The sequence below is a fragment of the Oryctolagus cuniculus genome, chromosome 6, assembly GCF_051225735.1.
Source record: "Oryctolagus cuniculus isolate XC-2025 breed Fujian yellow rabbit chromosome 6, ASM5122573v1, whole genome shotgun sequence".
NCBI lineage: Eukaryota > Metazoa > Chordata > Mammalia > Lagomorpha > Leporidae > Oryctolagus > Oryctolagus cuniculus.
The window spans coordinates 32,662,229-32,679,659 of record NC_142872.1 but is presented as its reverse complement, the minus strand read 5'-3'; the positions used below and the strand labels follow the sequence as shown (position 1 = coordinate 32,679,659).

The window sequence follows — 17,431 nt, the reverse complement described above, 5'->3', positions numbered from 1 at the left end:
GGTGGGCATTTGGGGAGTGAACCAGCAAATGGAAGACCTCTCTCTCTCTCTCTCTGCCTCTGCCTCTCTATAACTCTGCCTTTCAAATAAATAAATCAATCTTTAAAAAAAGTACAAGGAAAATGGCATTAAAAGTTGACTTGATTTTGGAGCAAGATTTTTTTAAAAAAGATTTATTTATTTAAAATCTATTTATTCATTTTGAAAGGCAGAGTTACAGAGACAGAAAGAAGGAAAGAACCTTCTATCGCCTAGTTCACTCTCCAAATGTTCCCAACAGCTGTGACTGGGCCAGGCTGAAGCTGGGAGCTTCAGGTCTCCAGGTCTCTCACGTGAATGGCAGGGGCCCAAGCACTTGGGCCATCTTCCACTGCTCTCCCAGGAACATTAACAGGGAGCTGGATCAGAAGTGGAGCAGCTAGGACCTTATGGGATGCTGGGGTCACAAATATGCCACAACGCCAACCTCCTATTTATTTATTTGGAAGTCAGAGATAGAAAGATACAGAGAAAGAGAATCTTTTATCTGCTTGTTCATGCCCCAGATGGCTGTGATGTCCAGGGTGGGGCCAGATGGAAACTGGGAGCTTCATCCTTGTCTCCCATTGGGGGATCAGGAGCTCAAACACTTGGCCCAAATTCCTCTGCTTTTCTCAGGCCATTGGCAGGGAACTGGATAGGAAGTGGAGGAGCAGGGACACAAACTGGCACCCATACAGGAAGCCGATGTTTACAGGCTGAGGCTTAACTTGGTCCACCACAAAGCCAGCCCAGGCGCAAACATTTTTGAAATATTTTGAAATATTTCCTATGAAGTAACGTCTCCTCGGGTGGTAAGCTGGAACTGCATCACATGCATATTCCTGAACCAATCATTTGCAAAGGGAGTGCTTGGCCTGATCAAGCCTCTCCTGAAACACATCGTCACTTATTACTTGAACAACAGACTTTTCCTAGTAAGAAAGAAGCTAGGCCGGCCACAGCTATTGCACAGACAATCAGTGGTGTCTGCTGCAGAAGTCAAGTAGATACGCTTCAGTGACCAAGTGTGTGTCTCCCATCGACCTGTCCCAGGAGAATTAAACTCAGAGAAGTTCCATAGTAGAGGTCATTCATAGGGGCATAAGTGATTTAAAAAAGGCCTTGAAATGTGAGTTTACCCTATATGCTCTACAGAATTGTGCCTGTTTTGATTGAAAGCAGAATATTCATTAAATTATTGACCTAAATTGAGCACATTTGGGCACAGTATGTGCATATCCAATGGCTTGATCTAACTCTTCAATGAAATAAACAGAACTATGAATTCCAGCATTAACGTAAAATAAAATATTCTACTTTTTCCACTTAGAAATTATTTTTAAGGCAGAACGAATCTGAGTTTCCTTCTATATAAAGCTCTTCTGTAAGTTTGGGATCTAAAATTTTTTCTTTGTATACTTATCACACCGTAAATTCTTAAAGTTAAAATAGTTTATTTACCATGACCCAAACCTCTAGATGTCTACTTTTGAAGTAATTTTTATCAGAATTTCTGGGAAAAAATACTCTTCCATAGGGACACTTTTGGTCTCTCCTTATAGAGAGAGGCCTATTTCTAAAGATGTGTTGCTATGTTACACATGTACCATCCCTGTCCTATAGGCAGGAAGAGAGCTGTTTGAAATTGGCTTATATGCAGCCTACAATGGGAAATATTAAGTGTGGAAGGAGTTCTACAGCATTAGGCCATGTTCACATTTTTCTTCTTTTCTTTTTCAAATAAATGTATTTCTTCCCTTATTCATTTTTTTCACAGAAAATACATTCAAGGTTTTTACATAAGTTGTAATGAAAGATAAATTGATGATAAATTAAGTTTTGGTTCATGGGCCTTTCTATCCTGTGAGTTTTCTGCCACATTTTAGATAAATGAAATTTAGCTTGAACACTTTGTAAATAAAAATTACTTCCAGCAATATATTATTTTCACTTTATGATACAAGTGGTGCAAGAGATGTTCTGAATATTGATTAATGTTTGAGGCAATCTCCAATTAGTGTAAATGGAGACATTGACACTAACTTACAATGACTACTGAACCTGAGAGGAAGCACGAGCTCCATGGGGGAAGAGTTCAGAGTGACAGCCTTGGAATTTGGATGATTCTGGAGTAGAACCATGATTCCAGAGTAGAAAAAAAGAGACTGAAGCACAATATATATGTGTGCCAGAAAATGTTACCATTTTATACCATTCAAATCAAATAACTTTCTTTTTAAAATTTTTATTAAGAGAACAAGGTGCCTGCATTTCATAGGTACAATTCTAAGAAGATAACCATACTTCCCTGCTTCCTTCTCTCCTTCCCTCAGTACTACTCCTTCCTTTCTTTTTTTAATTTTTGCGAAAACATAATTTCAGGGCACACTATAATCACAGGCCTATTCTTCCTCCCTCTGCATATGTTCAAGGAAACCTCCATCTCTCTCTACTCATATATTTTCCTTTTTAAAAAGATTTATTTATTTATCTGAAAGACGAAGTTCTGGAGAGAGAGACCTTACACCTACTAGTTCACTCCTCACATGGCCAAAATGGCCAAGACTGGGCTGGGCTGACACACCAGGGGCTTGGAACTTCATCCAGGTCTTTCACATGAGTTGCAAGGATCCAAGCACTTAGACCATCCTCCACTGCTTTCCCAGGCACAGTAGCAGGGAGCTGAATTGGAAGCAGGGCACCCAGGGTTCAAACTGGTGCTTGTATGGAATGCCAGTGTCACAGGAAGCAGTTTAACCTGCTACACTACAACATCAGCCCCAACCTACACACTTTCAGAGTTTAAAAATTTGTGGACTCTTGGCTCTCGGATACAGCAACGTCTGTGTGTTGCTTCCATACCAAAAACTATGGCAGTTCCTAACGCATGATCCCAAGGGAAAGCCATCTCTGTGGGACGCGTGTAACTGGCCCTTTGAGTACAGAACTCGCTCTGTACTGAAGCTGAAATGGCTGGCATTCCTCTTCTGTTCATTTGGTAATGGACAGAAACTGGAGAATTGGATATGCTCTATAGCTAGCTCGCTACGGATTTTTACAGGAGAGAGAGAAAGCAGAACTTGCGAGCCCTCCAGCCCTCTCTAAGGCAGACCTGAGTGAAACCTGGTTCCATCACTTGCCACCTGTGATCTCAGGCAAGTTTCTTATTTACCAAATAAGAACTCTGTTTGCTCAAAAAGGCATGAGAATCAGAATTGCTTGGTTTTCATGAGAGAGGGGTGTGATGAACGGACAAATGCCAACAAAAACATTTACCGGAGGTAAATTTTCTTTATGGAAATGGAAGCAAAGATTATGGACACATTACACAAAGCAAGAGACCAAGCACCCAGGCTTCCTGATGGAGAAATTAATTTCTCAGGTCTTCAAGTCCTCTTTAGTGACAAAAATTGCCAGACTCCCCTCTCCTGGTGGCTGCCACTGTGAGAAAATTCTACAAAGTGTGCAGCTTGCTCTTGTCATGCTCATGAGAGTTTTTATTTTTTAACAGATGGTTAAAAATTGGTCACCTCTATGAGATAACATGTGATGATTTGACATATGTATGCCGTATAAAATGTAAATCAGGGTAAACACATAGATCTCTTTGGATGTTGAACATTTCTTTATGGTGCACACATTCAAGATCTTTTCTTCTAGTTTTTGCAAACATGCACAGTGCATTATTCTTAGAAATGGTAGCCTCACAGCTGCCCTTCATGAGAGTTGTTAGGTATTCACATTTAGCTCTTCTGCCTGCCCACTAGATATAACTCATGGGTATAAAAGAATCCTAGCACGTCACCAAGTATTTCCTATGCCATTAGATAGGTCGTTTGTCCCTTACACATTACCAAGGTCTATTCCTGTTCTAAAGCTACCTGGCTTATTTGGAAGAGGAAAGAATTAAGTGAGATAATATGTGGAAAACACAGAATGAAAACTCATTAATCCACATTTTTAATTCTTTCTTTGCTTTTGTGTATGACTTTCTTGCCTCCAGTGGAGGACATACATGGAATGATTTAGTGTTATTTTTGTTGTTTGATTTTCTAAGGAAACAGAGGGGCAGACCTGCCATCTACAGGTTTGCATTCAAATGCCTGCAATGGCAGGGGCTAGGCCAGGACTGAAGCTCAGAGCCAGGAATGGAATTCAAGTCATGCTCCTGGGTGTCAGGAGCCCAGTTATTGAGTCATCTCGGCTATCTCCCAGATGCTGACTTTGCGTAAAGTTGGGATCAGGAGCCAGGGCCAGGAATAAAAAACTGTGGATGCAGGCATTTTAACTGCTAAGTTAAGAACCCACTCGGCAAGTAGAATGATTTACAGTAAGTTATTAAAATCTTTCATCAGATGCATCTACTTTGGATTTCTCCCAAGTTTTATCATGACTAATGGAGACAATAGAGTAGAATGGAAATAATATTTGTATTTTATTTTATTTTATTTGAAACACAGACAAGGAAAGAGACGGAATGCATTTCTATCCAGTGGTTCACTCTTCAAATGCCCACAACAGCAAAGGCTGAGCCAGGCCAAAAGTAGCAGCCAGCAACTTATCTCCCATGTGGATGGCAGAGACCCAAGTCCTTGAGCCATCATTTGCTGCCTGCCAGGCTGCCCGTTAGCAGGAAGCTGGAATTGGAAATGGATCCTAGACTTGAATGCAGGCATCCCAAGAGGTGTCTCTACCGCTGTGTTAAATGCCTGCCCCCCAACCCTGCCCTTCATCCTTTAATGGCATGAAGTAAATAGTAATTAGGAGGTTTATAGAATAAATGCCAGTTTCACTCTTCTCTGAAATGAGCATTTTCTTCATTGAAAGGGGACCAAAAAGGGACAGGGACAGGCAATAAGAGGCAGAGAGGAGAAAGGAAATAATTTAAAATGTTTGATTATCTATCCGAATGTGAAAGAACTCATCTGAACTCTGTCAATTTCTCTCAAACAGCATATAGCATTAGGCATCTACCAGGCATTCAAGGTTCTGCTGAGTTCTTTAAAGAAATGCCCAGGACGTCCATGGCATGTGGCTTTCTCCTCTTCAACTTGACCTTTTATTGTTAGGATGTCTCAGAGCTCAGCTTTCAGTCCTGTTCTCTTTCTTCTGTGTTTATAGTCACACCTTTGGGGAGCTTATCCATGCTCATGGCTTTAAATATCCACTATATGCCAATGACTCACACATTATTTATCTCTCTCTCTCTGTCCAGAACTCTCTCCTGTCACCCTGGTGCCTATCAGACATCTTTGTTGAGAGGTTTAGTAGCCTTCCCAAACCTGACATGGGTTTTAGTCAGAATTAGGCTCCTAACGGTGCCCTTCTCCCCAGTCTCCTAATCTCCACCAGAAATCTATCCCACAGGCAGCACCCCTTCCTTGGTCATTGTACCTACATCCTTCCAGGGATTAGGACTAAAATCCTTGCAGTTGTCTTTGATTTTACTCTTTATTCCAGACTCCTCAAATAATTTGTCATAAATTCTGTTGGGTTTACCTTCAACATATCTCTTGGAGCCATTATTGTTATCTCCATTGTTACCTTAAGATCTGCGGAATCATCACCTAGATTATTGTGTTCCTACAATAGACTCACTGCTCTTCCTGTTTTCAGCCTTGTTCCCATCTTCATGGTCTATTCTCAGTTCATCAGGAGATGCTTTAAGAACCCAAGTTAGACCATGTCATCTCTCTATTCAACCGTGATGGCTTCCCATTCAGATCAAAACCAAAACCTTCACAATGATCCTACTTTATCTGGCTACATTATGTCTCTCATTCACCTACAACTTCTTAGCTTCTTCTTCTTCCTGTTGAGGTACTTCACTGCTTTCTAGCCTCGTTGCTGTTTTTTAAACACACTGACTTTCTCCCTACTATGATTTGAATATTTCCTTCAAAGTTCACATGTTGGAAACTTAATTCCTCAATGAAGTGATGGGAGGAAGGTCTCAACAGGGAGTGTTTGGGACATGAGGACTCTACCTTATGAGTGGGTTAATGCCATTACCTTGGGAATAGGTTCATTATTGTTGGAGTGGTTTCCTCATAAAAAAATGAATCTGGCCCTCTCTTGCTCTCTCCCCAACTCCAGCTCATATTGTTCTATTTTTGGCCATGGATGATACAGCAAGAAAACCCTTTCCAGATGTTAGCTCATTGATATTGGCATTCCTAGCCTCCCAAATAGTGATCCAGTACATTCTTGCTCGCTATACATTGCCCAGTTTATATATATTTTGTTATAGTAACATGAAATGCTGAGGCAACTCCCACTTTAGAGTCTTTGTATAAGCCTTTACTTTCATCTGGAATGTTCTTCCCCAAGATGTCCATGGATGGCTTCTATCTCATCTCCTTTAAATTTTTGCTGTGATTTCATATTCTTAAGAGACTCACTCTAATCTTTTAAGTCTAATTATTTAAAGAGAAAATTGTTCTGCATAAAAGATAAATGAAGGGCCAGCGCTGTGGCGTAGCAGGTAAAGCCGCCGCCTTCAGTGCCAGCATCCCATATGGGTGCCGGTTCGAGTCCTGGCTGCTCCACTTCCAATTCAGCTCTCTGCGGTGGCCTGGGAAAGCAGTAGAAGATAGCCCAACTCCTTGGGCTCCTGCACTCAGGTGGGAGACCCGGAAGAAGCATCTGGCTCCTGGCTTCAGTTCAGCACAGTTCTGGCCATTGAGGCCAATTGGGGAGTGAACCAGCAGATGGAAGACTTCTCTCTGCCTCTCCTTCTCTCTCTGTGTAACTCTGACTTTCAAATAAAAAAATAAATCTTTTTTTAAAAAAAGTAACTCAATAGTATCTTCAACATTTTTGAAGATTTTGTTTGTTTTATTTGGAAGGCAAGGTGTCAGAGAGAGAGGGAGACAGAGAGAGATAGGGATCTTCCATCTGCTGATTCACTCTCCAAAGGGCTACATTGGCTAGTGCTGGGCCTGCTGAAGCCAGGAGCCCATAACTTCATCTAGGTCTCCCTGTGGGTGGCAGGGGCTGAAGTACGGGTCACCTTCTTCTGCTTTCCTAGGGGCATTAGTAGGGAGCTAGATCAGAAGCAGAGCAGTTATACTTGAACTGGCTCTCTCATATAAGATGCAGTCATCACAGGTGGCAACTTAACCCACTATGGCACAACAGCAGGCTCATAGTTTCTTTAGTTTTTAAAGAAGATGGAAGCACATTCTTTAACATCAGCAATACTTTTTAAGGACCTTCGTAGCCTATCCTCTTAGTCTCAATAGTTTTCTTTTTTCTTTTTCTTTTTTTTAAGTTTTAAGCTTTTTATTCGGTGAGAGAAATGCATAGGAGAGGGAGGGCCCTATCTAAAAGAGAGGGAAATCTGGATTCATACCGAGCAACAGGAGCCAGCCACGTGGAGGAGCATGCAGGCCAGAAAGCCTGGGGCAGGTGGCCCAAAGGCCAGGTGTCCTGCAGGTGTGGGGCAGCAAGGGCCTGCAGTGGCGAAAAAGGCAAAAAGCAAAAAGGGCTCAATTGTTTTCATAACCATGATGCTTCTTCCAGGCACTCCCTCCTGACTTCATTTTATCCTTTCCTTTCACCTACAAAAAAAAAAATTTTCTTTCTTTCTTTTTTTTTTTTTTAATTTTTTGACAGGCAGAGTGGACAGTGAGAGAGAGAGACAGACAGAAAGGTCTTCCTTTTTCCGTTGGTTCACCCTCCAATGGCCGCCGTGGCCGGCACACTGTGGCCAGCGCACCGCGCTGATCTGATGGCAGGAGCCAGGTGCTTCTCTTGGTCTCCCATGGGGTGCAGGGCCCAAGGACTTGGGCCATCCTCCACTGCACTCCCGGGCCACAGCAGAGAGCTGGCCTGGAAGAGGGGCAATCGGGACAGAATCCGGCACCCCGACCGGGACTAGAACCCGGTGTGCCGGCGCTGCAAGGTGGAGGATTAGCCTAGGGAGCCGCGGCACAGGCCAAAAATCTTTTCCCACTCTCATGAACTCCCTCTGAACTATTTCTGTCTCCTCTACCTATCTCTGTCACTATAGTTTGAGTGTTCCCCAAAGGCTCATGTTAAAACCTTGGTCCACTGCGTGTTCTAATAGTTAATTAATTAAGGGTAGGAATTTAATTCACTTATAATTTCTAAAGGTAGTATCTTTGGGAAGTTATTAAATTGGGTTAAGTTGCTAAGATGGAGCCATCATGATTGAATCTCGGTGATGTTATAAGGAGAGACCACGTAGACACAGGTGAGTGTGCTGTCTCTCTGCTTCCTGATTCTCCATGTGATTTATCCTCTGAATGTGTTCCACTATTCACTATTAAACATAGACTCCAGACCAGTGGGGTCACTCAATCTTGGACTGTGAACCTCCAAAACCATGAGCCAAAATAAACCTTCCTTCACAAGTTGCTTGTCTTAGGTATTTAGTTGTCATAATAAAAAGCTAAATAATACATCTGCTCTTCATTATATAAAGCAGTTTAGCCTCTCTGGATTCCATACTTTTGGTTTTTGCTTGTCCAATTATTTGACATCTGACCTGCAAAGGAAATACCTGGTTCTAGCCCAGCAAACAAGAATCCTCATCCTTGGAGAAGGAATTTTGCAAATGCCTATAATTTATGAAGCTTTCTTTCATCCCTGTTGGCTGGGTAGCAAATGATTTGTCAGATAGATTTCCATGGATTAGATGTGACCTGAGCTAGATTTTGAAAGCAGGGTAGAATCTCTGTAGATCAAACATAAGGCATCCAGTTATGAAAAAAATGTAAACCTAAATGTTAAGGTCTTTGGTAGTTTGCCCAACCAGGGCAATATGATAAGTTTGAAGAACAAGAAAAAACAGGCTGGGTAAATGATATGTAACTAAGTTAACTGAGTTTCTTAACAGCTGGAAAAGAACTTCAGATAGTGAAGACTCAAGGTCTTTGAGTCATGTTCCACGTGAATATCATCCCTGAATGATGATACTGCTGCAGTGGCCATTTATTGAGTACTTTATGTACCCCAAAACCTTTCCTCCCCAATGTCCTCAATTTCTGTTAAATAACAACCTCATCCTTCTAGTTGCTTATGCCAAAATTTGTGAAGTCATCCTTAACTCTCCTCTTTTGTCTCAAAATCTCATCGATTTCAGCAGAAAGTCCCACCTTCTTTTCCTTTGAAATATGCGTAGCATCCAGTCACTCCTCAGATCTCACAGCTACCCCCTGATCTGAGCTGCCATCATCTTTTCCCTAGATCATTGCCACGGCTCACAAACTGATCATCCTGTTCTCACTGCTGCTCCTGTTCCATCCATTGTCACCACGTATAAATAGCCTTTGCATTTAAACTATAGAATGCATCTTTCATTTCTCTCCTCACAGCCTTGCATTAGTTTCCCACAGAAATCACAAAGCCTAAGAAGCCTTACATGATCAGGCTCTCTGCTTGCGTTTTCTTCTGCCCTCCCCTTTCTCTACTCCACCCACTTGGAATTCCTTGCATGGATTGAGTACTCTCCTCATCTCAGGGCCCTAATGTAAGCTGTGGTCTCAACCTAAAACTTCTCCAGTTGTCAACACATGACTCATGTGGGGAGCAATCCGGACTAGACTAAGTTACTCGAATTAAGACTTATTCTATGCATCTGCTCTCCCACAATATGGCGCTGGGAGAGAAGTAAACAGCTTCCGCACAGCTGCCTCCAGTTCAACCAATTAACTGTAGGACTTGCTCCTGATTGGAGAGCAGCGTGCTCGGCGTGTGGGCAGCCGAGTTGGGATTGGCGGAGGAGGACTATAAAGGAGGAGAGAGACGGCATGCACGGGGAACATCTATGGGGAACATCTAAGGGAACCCGTGCAGCCCCCGAGAGAGCCGGCCGGCGGTGTGCCGCTCCCCTGCGGAAGTGGGGAATGCGGCCAGGGGGAACTGCCCTTCCACGGAGGTGGAAGGGATAGTAGCCAACCCGGGAAGAACCAGCAGCAAACCCGGGGAGGGCCGAGCAGACGAAAGAACAGCGCAGGGTCCTGTGTCGTTCCTCCACGAAGAGGGGGAGCGACAACTCAGCCTCCCACTTCCTTTCGGCATCTAATCGAACATCACCTCTGGGAGGTCTGTTTACTACCCCATAGGAAACTGCGATTGCTTGTCTGCGCCATGTCTTCCATCCGCCTTGCTGCTCTATGTTTTCTCGGTGGCACAACTCTCCATGGGACATGGGCTGTATTTGCTTACTGGGCTGGATTTCTCTTTGTTCCTCCAGACCCACTCTCCACTTTTCTTCACTCCCCTGTTCTATAGGAGACTCAATAGTATGGACTGTATCATATGGGCAGTCTGCCCTCTGTCCCTTTGGATTCCTGTTGAGTTCATCCAATAATGGGCGCTAGTAGCTGACCAGAGCATGGGAAGTGGTCAAGACTGGAGAATTAACTTCCCATCTGCCTCCCTGTTGTGCTGCCCTTGGTCATGGCTCTCTATTCTGCCATGACTGCAGCCTCAGTGAGACTGCACCCTTCCACAGCTATGGGTCTCTGTCACTGGTTCCTAGTAACTGTTCCCTTACCCTAATCTTTGAGGCCTAGAGTGGTAACAGCTCTCTAGTTTTGCCATCTCGGGGTGTTTTACCATGCCTTGTTGATTTCCTTTCGTTTGTAGTATATTTACAATCAATACCTTCACTGAACTTCTCTCTAGTCCTTTATTGCTTGACTGAGCCACCTGCTTTTTACAGAGGTCTCATTTTGTTTACTTGTTTATTAGCTGTCTTCTATTTTTTTTTTAGATTTTTATTTATTTATTTGACAGGTAGAATTACAGACAGAGAGAGAAAGATAAAGGTCTTCCTTCTGTTGGTTCACCCCCAAATGGCTGCCACAGCCAGCACTGTGCCGATCCAAAGCCAGGAGCCAGGTGCTTCCTCCTGGTCTCCCATGTGGGTGCAGGGCCCAAGCACTTGGGCCATCCTCCACTGCCCTCCTGGGCCACAGCAGAGAGCTGGACTGGAAGAGGAGCAACTGGGACAGAACTGGCGCCCATATGGGATGCCAGTGCCACAGGCGGAGGATTAACCAAGTGAGCCACAGCACTGGCCCCCTGTCTTCTGTTCTGTACATGCACAAATATATAAGTCCTCAAGGTAGGGATTTGATTGCTAGAACAATGCCTGTTACATAGCAGGCAGTTGAAAAATTTGTTGGTGAATGGGTAGGTAATGAATGGAAAAATGTACTCTCTAATTCTTAAAAGAACTTCATGAGGTAGGAATTATTGCTTCCAGCATGTAAATGAAGATGTTGAGAGTCAAAGAGAAGACCAAGCAGCTCGTATGAGTCAAAGCTGATGGAATAACTGTGCTGTATTTTCATTATTACTTTGTGTTAGCTTTTTATAATATCATGCAAGACCTTTTGTATTGCCATTTTGTGAAAGATTATTCTTTTTATTTGCCTTGTCTGGGATACTGGATAATGTCACAGAGTTTGTATATCCTGTAGCTGCTGTTGCTGTTAGCAAATACCAACAGAAATAATCCTTAGCATTTAACAAACAATAAAAGTCTTAATGACCCATCAACTTGTACAGAAGAAATATTTTAAATCCAGCACATATATCAAACCCAAACCACATGTAAATGTTTTTGCCTGATAATGCTATTTCTTTTTTAATATATTTATTTATTTTAAACATTTATTTATTTATTTGAAAGGCAGGGTACAAAGAGCGAGAGAGACAGACAGAGAGAGAAGGAGAGAGAGATCTTCCATTGGCTGGTTCACTCCTCCAAATATATAAAATAGCCAGGGCTGAGTCAGGCCAAAGCAGGCACCTGCAACTCAATCTGGTTGTCTCACCTGGGTACAGGGGCCCAAGCACTTGGACCATCTTCACTGCCTTCCCAGGCACATTAGCAGGGAGCTTGAGCAGAAATGGAGCAGCTTGGATTCAAACCAGCATTCATATGGGATGTTGGTGTTGCAGGTGGTAGCTTTACCAGCTGTGCCACAGTGCACAGCATGCATTTCTTAAGCATACTACTAGAACTGCTTCAGCAAAGTTGTTTTAAACTCCCAATGAGATGAGAGACAACCCCCCTCAGGGGCTTATAATTTATTAGGGAATTAGATATAAAATAAATAAGTGACTTCTAAGTATGCAAGGAGCTATGGTGAAGTAAGAGTGTTACTACAGCATAATAGTGTGAAGCTTCTTTAGTAAAAGGAGTCAGAAAATACCCTGGAGTAGGAAAAATCTGGAAAGAGGAGTGGATGTGGAGGACCACAGCCCATGCCATTGATTTTTGTAATTATAAACATAGTAGTAGCACAGAACCTGGCAGATACTAAGAGTTTTGTTCATCGTCACCATAGAATAACCCATCCCCACAGTTAATAGTCTGAAGCTGCAACAATTTGTTATCTTGTGTAAGTCTCCAGATTGGTTATGTGGGGAGCAACCCGGACTAGACTAAGTTACTGGAATTAGGACTTATTCTATGCATCTGCTCTCCCACAATATGGTGCTGAGAAGGGAGAAACAGCTTCTATGCAGCTGCCTCCAGTTCAACCAATAAACTGTAGGACCTGCTCCTGATTGGAGGAGGGCAGCGTACTCGGCGTGTGGGTAGCAGAGTTGGGATTGGTGGAAGGACTATAAAGGAGGAGAGAGACAACATGCACCAGGAACATCTAAGGGGAACACCTGAGGAACATCTGAGCAGCCCCCGAGAGAGCCGGCCGGCGGTGTGCCGCTCCCCCGCGGAAGTGGGGAATGTGGCAGGGGGAACCGCCCTTCCACGGAGGTGGAAGGGACGGTAGCCAACCCGGGAAGAACCAGCAGCAAACCCGGGGAGGGCCGAGCAGACAAAAGAACAGCGCAGGGTCCTGTGTCATTCCTCCACGAAGAGGGGGAGCGACAGGTTAGAGTCTGTTTAGGATGATCCTGCTCCAGTTACCATTGACTTTGACTGCAGTCATCTGGGCACTTGAGATGGGCAGGAAGATCCAGGATAGTTCATTCAGAAGGTTGATACCTTGGCAGGGATAACTGAAGGCTCAGATTCAGCTGAGATAGCGGGGACCACTGGGCTTCTTCCTCTTTCCATGCATTTCCAGAAACTCTCTCCTTCCATGTGGCCTCTCCATATGGTTCTCCAGAAGAGGAATTGAACTTTGGACATGATGGCTAAGCTTGGGCTAAAGTACAAAAGTGGATGCTGTTGTACCTTCAAAGGCTTAGATGCAACCCTGAAATGGAGCCACCACTGCACCCTTCTGTTGTTGAAGTGAACCCCTGTGTCAGCATACCCAGTATGGGACAGGTCTACTCAGTGGTGTAGATATCAGGAGCTGTGGTTCATTGTTAGGTCATTGTTAGAAGTGAACCATGCCTCTAGGTGCTCAATAAAGTAAAAGGGGAAGAGAAGTAAGAATCCGTTTGTCAACGAAGAAAGAGAGGCATAACTAGTATAAGCAGCATCTCTGATGATTGGAAAGCAGATGTTGGAAGAACCAGGAGAGTTTACCCCGTGGGAGCACAGAGAACAGAGATATGGCGACAGTGACCAGACAGGGGAGCCCAGAATTGGCAGAGCCCTGAGCCTGGGTCCCCCTGAGCTTCCCAGTTATGTAAGCTGATCAATTCCCCTTTCCCTTTGCTTGTTGGAGTTGCTTTTCTATCTTTGAATCAAGAGGGCTGACTAATGCTGGGGAGGCGGCGAATCACTCTGCCCAGGAGGAAAAGGCCACGGAGGTGACCTAATCGCTGAATGCAAAGCCATTCGGAGACAACCTGTTCTGTCCTGATGCTGGGCGTGATGATTGTACCTGATGTGCAGGCTGCGCGCTGGCTGAGTAGGATGCATCCTGCCCTGACAGCAAAATGGGGGGAAGGTCTGTGGGTGGAGGTTCTGGTGCCTACAGCAAACCTTTTCCACAGGCGTAGTTCACGCTGTCAGCAAGCGTCACTCAGTAGTTCTGCCGCAACTGGTCAAGCCCTGAAAAGAATCCTGTCAGACCCCACAGTGTAAATTCACGTGTGTCTGTTTCCACTTCCTACAGGTCCAGGTTTCTGAATCCTACCCCAATACTACCTGGAGGGCTGTTGTGTTACTAAGTGTGCAGAATCGATAAGAAAATTCATGTAAATGCTTGCACAGTACCTGGCCAGAACTGTTAAATCCCCTAAAAGCACAGTTGTAATTTTTGCTGTTGCTGCTCTCTGATCTTATTTCTGAAGTCTGAAGTGCTATAATGAACGTGGTAAAAAGGAAAGCGTGCTGTGTCCTTTGGTAGTCTCAGATAAAAAAGGTGGGGAGAGCAAGGAAGTGGAAACTGAGCTTCTCTAGGTCTCCCTCCTAAGCTAAAGCCAGAGACAATAGTTGGGTCAGGTGTGAAGCCTTTGAGGGCCCAGCACAAGTGGGCGTGGTATTCCTTCCTCAATTCCTGAGTTATATGCCTTGTTCTGGTTATAGCGACCAGAATCCTTGATGAGAGCTCATCTCGGCTGGCCTGACTTCCTCTTGTCTCACATTTTATGCTGCCTCTTGCCACATGGCATTTGCACATGCCATGCCTTCTGCATGGAGTAATCTCACTCCCTGCATGTATACATCTCAGTCAACCTTTACAAAGTCTGCCTTGATCCCAGTCTAGTAGTTCTTCCTTCATAGCTTTGCAGCACAGTGTGTTAGCATGCATTCCTCATTGTGTTTATTTGATTATGAAGGGACTCTCATAGTTAACTCTAAGTTTCATGTGAGAGATCCAAACAATTGTATTTGTGTCTTTTCCTTTGTCTTAAGGACCAATACAGGGCTTGACACATAACACGGGCTTGATGACTATTGGTTAAGTAGCTAGGTATAAAGACCAATGGATGATATCCACTGGAATAAGGGACTGAACTCTTCATTTTGTCCAATCATGACAGGTAATACAAGAGAACTCATCAAGTGCACAGAGAAGTGGAAGGAAATTAATTCCGGGACACCCGAGGATACGATCCCTGCTCCTCCTTCTGACCATAAATCAGCTGGCTGCCCTTTAGAGGTAAATTTGGTTGGACGAGTTTCCTAAAATGATGGCTTACTCTGGTGCAGCAATTCTCACTTAGAGGAGAAATAAATGGGAATGGTGCAAAAAACAAAATCTACTACACATCCCATTCAACCTATGCCCATTTTCTAGAGGAATTCTATAAGGAGTAATAGGCAGTGGTTTGAGCACACCAACCCTCACTCATGATCATTGGTGTTTAGCTGCCTACTTCAGAGGCCATGAAGTGCGATGGTTACAAGGATGCATTTCAGGGCTAAGTGGAGATGGTCCAAACCCAGGAGCTACTCTTTACTGTGTGCAACCTTGGGCAAATGAACATACCCTCTGTTTCCTTGCCACGCAATGGGTATATTATCTTCACAGAATTACTGGACAGGTTGAGAGAGGCTTGGCTGTGAAGCACCCAGTGTCAGCCATATAGCAAAGGCTCAATAATTGGAAGTTGTATCCTTATTTTTCTTCTTTTTATACTACTGCTGGAAGGTGTGATGATGAGTTAGTAATGAGGAAAATAGGGCCCATTAATTTCTACTAAGGTTGAAAGAGACCTTTCCTACACAACAGAAACATTTCTGTGAACAACCGCGAATTGCCACCCATGAAGTCCACCACAGGTCTTTATTGTCACCCTTTCCCATGCCCTTCCATACAGTCGCAACAACACTTCTTTTATTTTTCAAGTCTAGGAAAAACTCTACTTCTCTTTTATGACTGATGATTGAAACTGTGCTCTTCTATAGCCAGGACTCTGGTGGTTTTTCTGTCATTTGAAAGTAGCAGGCTATCATGGAAAGTGGCTAAGTGGAAGTAAGAAAAATCTGAGCTTGGATGCCGAGCCTATCACTCGGTATCTGTCTGACCCGAGTATGTTGCTTTGCCTCTGTGCACACTGGTTTTCTGTAAGGGGTTGGTACTGTGAAGGGAGGTGATATAGGTGCAGTGCCTGGCATAAAATATGGAGAGGATTTGGTTTAGGGGTTGTTGATATAAAAGGGACATCTTTCCAGTAATAAGGCAGAGAGATCCACATCAAGTTCTAGGCCAAAACCTGTATTATTCTCCTTTTACTAGTGTCTGGATAGTTGAGTGTAACTAGAAAAGCTCTATAACCTCATTAATCTTCAGTTAATCTGTGTTTAAATTAATTATTCTTTGAGTGTCAGGGGTTCTAAGCACTTGGATCTTGATCTGTTGCCTCCCAGGATGTAGCAGCAGGAAGCTGGATCAGAAGCGGGTGAGCCAAGACTCAAACTGATCCTCTAACATGAGATCTACCTTTTAATTTCATTTCTCACAGAATTTTTGAAGCTCCCCCTTAATGTAGCATAGTAGTTTTATGAGACAGCAAAATCACCCTTTCTAAAGAGGATTCCTGCCACCCCAGTGATTCCCACTTTCTTTTTTTTCTTTTCTTTTATTTTTTTAAACTTTTATTTACTAAATATAAATTTCCAAAGTACAGTTTGTGGATTACAATGGCTTTTTCCTCCCCCTAACTTTCCTCCCACCCGCAACCCTCCCCTCTCCCTCTCCCATTCCATTCACATCAAGATTCATTTTCAATTATCTTTACAGAAGATCAATTTAGCATATATTAAGTAAAGCTTTCAACAGTTTGTACCCACACAGAAACACAAAGTGTAAAATACTGTTTGAGTACTAGTTATAGCATTAAATCATGATGTACAGCACATTAAGGACAGAGATCCTACATGAGGAGTAAGTGCACAATGACTCCTGTTGTTGACTTAACAGTTGACACTCTTGTTTATGGCATCAGTAGTGATTCCCACTTTCTAAAACAACACATTGTGATGCAGTAGTTAGAGTACACCTTGGGATCCCTGCATGCCATATCAGAGTTCCTGGCTTTGAGTGCCTGCTCTGCTCCAAGTCCAGCTTCCTGATAATGCACACCCTAGCAGGCAGCATGTGGTGACCTGAGTGCTTGCCTCCTGGCCACCCACATGGGAGACCAAGATTGGGTTCCAGGCTCCTAGCGAAAAAAATCTGGGAATTTAGAAAAGAAAAGCCATGTGAAAAATTGAAATGATTTAATTATTCCAGCAATGGAGATGCAGATTCAGTTTTATATTTGGAACACATAATAACTGATCTCCAAAGAAGCATATAACAATTTTCCAGGAAGTTTTTGGTTTTGTTTTAAGTTTTAGACATAAACTGAGAAGTACTGGGTGACCAATGATTAATCTGCTACTTGGATTCTCTCCAGGAATAGAAATGCAAAAAATGTCAAACTCTGAACCATTGGAGTCTTGAGGAAACATATTTAAAATAAAGTCTCAAGTATTTTCCTGTATCTACAACTTTTTTCAGGATGTGTCTTGTCCAGGTAACAAAAAGTGCTGATAATGTTTCCTGAGAGAGCTCTG

The 17,431-nt window shown here is 43.4% G+C and overlaps 1 long non-coding RNA gene across 2 annotated transcripts in view; it reads left to right on the top strand.

Moving 5' to 3' along the window:
- The first annotated feature begins 9,617 nt into the window (after positions 1-9,617).
- Positions 9,618-17,431, top strand: part of LOC149126092 (uncharacterized) — a 78,950-nt gene continuing 71,136 nt past the window's right edge. The window contains exons 1-2 of one of the 2 annotated variants that reach the window (XR_016236264.1): positions 9,618-10,092; positions 14,911-15,029. This is a non-coding gene — a long non-coding RNA (uncharacterized LOC149126092). The remainder of the gene's footprint in view (positions 10,093-14,910; positions 15,030-17,431) is intronic. The other variant, XR_016236263.1, reaches the window with a different exon arrangement.